The 6,000-nt window shown below is 44.4% G+C and overlaps 1 non-coding gene across 1 annotated transcript; it reads right to left on the bottom strand.

Moving 5' to 3' along the window:
* Nucleotides 1-5,136: 5,136 nt before the first annotated feature.
* On the bottom strand, nucleotides 5,137-5,218 carry trnan-guu (transfer RNA asparagine (anticodon GUU)). Its single transcript has one exon. It is a non-coding gene; the product is annotated as a tRNA-Asn (tRNA).
* Nucleotides 5,219-6,000: the final 782 nt, after the last annotated feature.

Raw genomic sequence — 6,000 nt, 5'->3', positions numbered from 1 at the left:
GGTCCCCTGTGGTCATCCCCCTGCAAAACAGATACACCGCTTTGAGTACTGTTGAGGGGGGTGACTCATCAGGGGAGGGTAGCAGCAGCCAAGTTCATGGCACCGTGGCGATAGTGATAGGGGATTCAATTGTACTGGGAATAGATAGGCGTTTCTGCGGCCGCAACCGAGACTCCAGGATGGTATGTTGCCTCCCTGGTGCAAGGGTCAAGGATGTCTCGGAGTGGGTGCAGGACATTCTGAAAAGGGAGGTAGAACAGCCAGTTGTCATGATGCACATTGGTACCAACGATATAGGTAAAAAGGGTTCAGGTCCTACAAGACTAATTTAAAGAGCTAGGAGCTAAATTAAAACGCCGGACCTCAAAAGTAGTAATCTCAGGATTGCTACCAGTGCCACGTGCTAGTCAGAGTAGAAATCGCAGGATAGCTCAGAAGAATACGTGGCTTGAGTAGTGGTGCAGCAGGGAGGGATTCGAATTCCTGGGGCATTGGAACCTGTTCTGGGGGAGGTGGGACCAGTACAAACCGGACGGTCTGCACCTGGGCAGGAATAGAACCAATGTCCTCGGGGGAGTGTTTGCTAGTGCTGTTGGGGAGGAGTTAAACTAATATGGCAGGGAGGTGGGAATCAATGCAGGGAGACAGAGGGAAACAAAATGGAGACAAAAGCAAAAGACAGAAAGGAGATGAGTAAATATAAAGGGCAGAGAAACCCAAGGCAAAAAACAAAAAGGGCCACTGTACAGCAAAATTCTAAAGGGTCAAAGTGTATTAAAAAAGCAATCATGAAGGCTTGGTGTCTCAATGCAAGGCGTATTCGGAAGCCAGGAGAGGGCTCTGAGCTCGTTAGAGTGGATGAGAGCTCAGATGATCAGAATCCCAAGAAAGAATGGAAAAGGCAGGAGGCAACACAGCAGAGTAGCACTGGGGTAAGTGTAAACCACAAGGTGATAGGAAGGGACAATATGTCTGAATATAAAGGGGCTGCAGGAGGGGTCAAAACTAAAAATCATGGTTTAAAAACTAGTATTAAAACACGCTACCTAAACGCACGCAGCATTCTAAATAAAGTAAATGAGTTGACGGCACAAATCATTACAAATGGGTAAGATTTGGTGGCCATTACAGAATCATGGTTGCAGCGTGGCCAAGACTGGGAATTAAACATACAGGGGTATCTGACAATTCGGAAAGATAGACAAGAAGGAAAAGGAGGTGAGGTAGCTCTGTTAATAAAGGATGATATCAGGCCAGTTGTGAGAAACGATATCGGCTCGAATGAACAAAATGTTGAATCATTGTGGGTGGAGATTAGAGATAGTAAAGGGAAAAAGTCACTGGTGGGCGTAGTTTATAGGCCCCCAAATAATAACTTCACGGTGGGGCGGGCAATAATCAAAGCAATAATGGAGGCATGTGAAAAAGGAACGGCAGTAATCATGGGGGATTTTAATCGATATATCGATTTGTCAAACCAAATCGCACGGGGTAGCCTTGAGGAGGAATTCATAGAATGCATGCGGGATTGTTTCTTAGAACAATATGTTACAGAACCTACAAGGGAGCAAGCTATCTTAGATCTGGTCCTGTGTAATGAGACAGGAATAATAAATGATCTCCTAGTAAAAGATCCTCACGGAATGCGTGATCACAGTATGGTTGAATTTGAAATACAGAATGAGGGTGAGGAAGTAGTGTCTCAAACGAGCGTAATATGCTTAAACAAAGGGGACTAAAGTGGGATGAGGGCAGAGTTGCCCAAAGTCGACTGCAAACACAGACTAAACGATGACACAATTGAGGAACAGTGGAGGACTTTTAAGGAGCTCTTTCATAGTGTTCAACAAAAATGTATTCCAGTGAAAAAGAAGGGCGGTAAGAGAAGGGATAACCAGCCGTGGATAACCAAAGAAATAAAGGAGAGTATCAAATTAAAAACCAATGCCTAGCCAAGGTGGCCAAGATTAGTGGGAAACTAGCAGATTGGGAAAATTTTAAACGACAGCAAAGAATGACTAAGAAAGCAATAAAGAAATGAAAGATAGATTACGAAAGTAAACTTGCGCAAAACATAAAAACAGATAGTAAAAGCTTTTACCGATAAAAAATATGGAAACGAGTGACTAAAGTAAATGTTGGTTCCTTCGAAGATGATAAGGGGTATTTAATAATGGGAAATGTGGAAATGGCTGAGAACTTAAACAATTATTTTGCTTCGGTCTTCACAGTGGAAGACACAAAAACCATGCCAAAAATTGTTGGTCACCGGAATGTGGGAAGGGAGGACCTTGAAACAATCAATATCACTAGCGGGATAGTGCTAGACAGGCTAATGGAACTCAAGGTAGTCAAGTGCCCTGGTCCTGATGAAATGCATCCGAGGGTATTAAAAGAGATGGCGGAAATTATAGCAGATGCATTCGTTATAATCTACCAAAATTCTCTGCATTCTGGGGAGGTACCAGCGGAATGGAAATCAGCTAATGTAACGCCTCTGTTTAAAAAAGGGGGCAGACAAAAGGCAGGTAACGATAGGCCGGTTAGAGTAACATCTGTCGTGGGGAGAATCCTTGAAGCTATCATTAAGGATGAAATACCGGGACATCTAGATAGGAATAGTGCAATCAAGCAGACGCAACATGGTTTCATGAAGGGGAAATCAAGTTTAACTAATTTACTGGAATTCGTTGAGGATATAACGAGCATGGTGGATAGAGGTGTACCGATGGATGTGGTGTATTTATATTTCCAAAAGGCATTCGATAAGGGGCCACATAAAAGGTTACAGCAGAAGCTAAAGGTATGCGGAGTCAGAGGAAATGTATTAGAATGGATAGAAAATTGTCTAGCTAACAGGCAGGAGAGAGTCGGAATAATGGGTCCTTTTCGGGTTGGAAATCGGTGGTTAGTGGTGTGCCACAGGGATCGGTGCTGGGACCACAACTGTTTACAATATACATAGATGACCTGGAAGAGGGGACAGAGTGTCGTGTAACAAAATTTGCAGATGACACAATGATTAGTGGGAAAGCGGGTTGTGTAGAGGACACAGAGAGGCTGCAAAGAGATTTAGATAGGTTAAGCGAATGGGCTAAGGTTTGGCAGATCGAATACAATGTTGGAAAATGTGAGGCCATCCACCTTCGAAAAAAAAACTGTAAAAGGGAATATTATTTGAATGGGGAGAAATTACTACATGCTGCGGTGCAGAGGGACCTGGGGGTCCTTGTGCATGAATCCCAAAAAGTTAGTTTGCAGGTGCAGAAGGTAATAAGGAAGGTGAATGGAATGTTGGCCTTCATTGCGAGAGGCATGGAGTACAAAAGCAGGGAGGTCCTGCTGCAACTGTATCGGGTATTGGTGAGGCCAACCTGGAGTGCTGCGTGCATTTTGGTCACCATCTCAAAGAAGGATATACTAGCTTTGGAGGGGGTACAGAGACGATTAACTAGGCTGATTCCGGAGATGAGGGGGCTACCTTATGATGAAAGATTGAGTAGATTGGGTCTTTACTCGTTGGAGTTCAGAAGGATGAGGGGTAATCTTATAGAAGCATTTAACATAATGAAAGGGATAGACAAGATAGAGGCAGAGAGGTTGTTTCCACTGGTCGGGGAGACTAGAACAGGCGACACAGCCTCAAAATACGGGGGAGCCAATTTAAAATCGAGTTGAGAAGGAATTTCTTCTCCCAGAGGGTTTTAAATCTGTGGAATTCTCTGCCCAAGGAAGCAGTTGAGGCTAGCTCATTGAATGTATTCAAATCACAGATAGATAGATTTAAAACCAAAAAGGGAATTAAGGGTTACGGGGAGCGGGCGGGTAAGGGGAGCTGAGTGCACGGCCTGATCAGCCATGATCTTATTGAGTGGCGGAGCAGGCTCGAGGGGCTAGATAGCCTGCTCCTGTTCCTAATTCTTATGCTCTTATGTTCTTATGTTCTTAAAACTCGGCAGGTCGTGCAGATTCTGTGGAGGAAGAATCCGTTTCACGTTCTGTCGGATAATCATTCCGATATTTTTGGAAAAAGTTAAAGATTACAGATTTTTCAACAAAAATAGCGCCTGGAAAAAATACTCAGCGAGAAAGGTCAAATGGGAACGTCTGTGATGCAGTGGAACGCAGGAGTGATTACATAATAAATGGCACAAATGGAGAAAGGCAAAGTGGGTGGTAATCGGGCAATAACGTAACAAAGGATGGTCCAGAGGAGGTGTTAGTGGGAATAGCAGAACCATTACCAGACAATGGGAGCGGTGCTTATGATCCGATACGTTGAACCTAACGTTGAGGCCAGAAGACTATAACGTGCCTACAATGTCGGGTGTTACCGCCTTTTAATCAGACCAGGCAGCTTGGCCAGCCCGGATTGATTTCCTGTCCGCTTTGAATTCGGCAGCCAAGGGATTAATTGAAAAGGCAGCTTCTCTCAGCTTTTCGGCTCTAGAGAAACAGGAATCACTCATATTCAGGGCAGAGGTGGAGATTGACGCTGAAGGTATGCTTCTCCCAATTGAGGTGAACTTATGCCTACAGACAGGAAGATATACTGATCAAGAATTGGCCGGAACCAAACAAGGGTGTAGGTGACCCAACGAGTCACAGAGCCGAGTACCTCTGAGATACTTTAACTTTACTCAGTTTGGCGGGTTTCACTTTGCTCTGAGATTTGGAAGTTGTGGGAACATCGGCGTAAAATCACACGTATTAATGTGAAATATGTCTGTTTTCTCATATGTCGAGCGGCTGTGAGAAGCGGAACTTTGAGTAAAAAATTATGCGGTTCGTCCGGGATTTGGCCCGAGAACTCTCGCATTTCAAGTGTGATCATTACGAAGCGAGAATCATAACCGTGGACCAACGAGCCGCCGACAGTGAAAAGCGCAGCTCTCAGATTCTGACGGTAGTGAGAAAAGATATTCGGCCCATCGTGCTTGTGCTGTCCCTCAGAGACCGATCTAATTAGTCCCCCTCGCCATTGTCCTGCAAATATTATCATTTAGATGAATATATTATTAATTTGAGACATGACATGAGCAAAGGACAGCATCAATGCAAGTAAAAGGGGAATTTGGCGCTGAGGTAAATTTGAATGAAAAAACGACCAGGGAGATCAAAGCTGCAAGACAACGACGACGAGGACGTGATTCGAACCCATGCGTGTATACCACAATGAATTAACAGTCCATCGCCTTAACCTCTCGGCCACCTCGTCTCTTCTGTCTCGCATCGTCAGCCATTCAATCGCCTGCTTTTTGTATCCAAACAGAAAAAATGTGCAAGAAAGTCCACTTCACAGCTTGCTCTGCCCGTGCATGCAGATCGACAATGATGAAAACGTGCCATTAGATTATTTTAGCAAACTGCCTTCCTTTACTTCAGGTGAGTGTCTGGAAGAGAGTGTTGATTTCTCGGCAGAATCACAATAAAGAATATAAAATTTCACGCAGCGACCTCAGTCGAACTCGAAACTGCAATCATTTGCTAACTTCGCGGTTATAATTCAAGTCAGACGCCTTATCCATTAGGCCACGTGGCCTCTGCCATGATGGGATATTGTGTCGTTGTGTATATTGGGAGCAAATTCGGGGCAACTGCAATAGCAAGGAGTGGATTTCGGAAAAGATGAGCATATTTTGAGTGAATGAACAGATGCACTGCGATCTGGGTGCGCACCGCCGCAGGCAACCCCAATGCAAATTGGAATACAACAGTTTAACAATTCGGTCATTGCAGCTGAAATCATACTCCTTCTCAAACTATACAGGATGACCCGGGTTTATGAGAAAATCCGTTTTAAAAGGAAAGATTATGAATCGGAACTGACAACCAGCCTGTTTAAACAGACACAGAATGATCCGGGACTGCAAGGACATCCCTTTTACCCAGATACAGAATGACACATGACTGACAGCAATTCCATTTTAAAAGAATAAAGTGAGATTTCTATCATCCCTGAAGGCAATTGTGCAGTGGGGCTCAGGACCACGCGGGGCA

The sequence above is a fragment of the Pristiophorus japonicus genome, unplaced genomic scaffold, assembly GCF_044704955.1.
Source record: "Pristiophorus japonicus isolate sPriJap1 unplaced genomic scaffold, sPriJap1.hap1 HAP1_SCAFFOLD_42, whole genome shotgun sequence".
NCBI lineage: Eukaryota > Metazoa > Chordata > Chondrichthyes > Pristiophoridae > Pristiophorus > Pristiophorus japonicus.
Note: the sequence above shows the minus strand (reverse complement) of the source record. Positions and strands in the feature narration are given on the sequence as shown.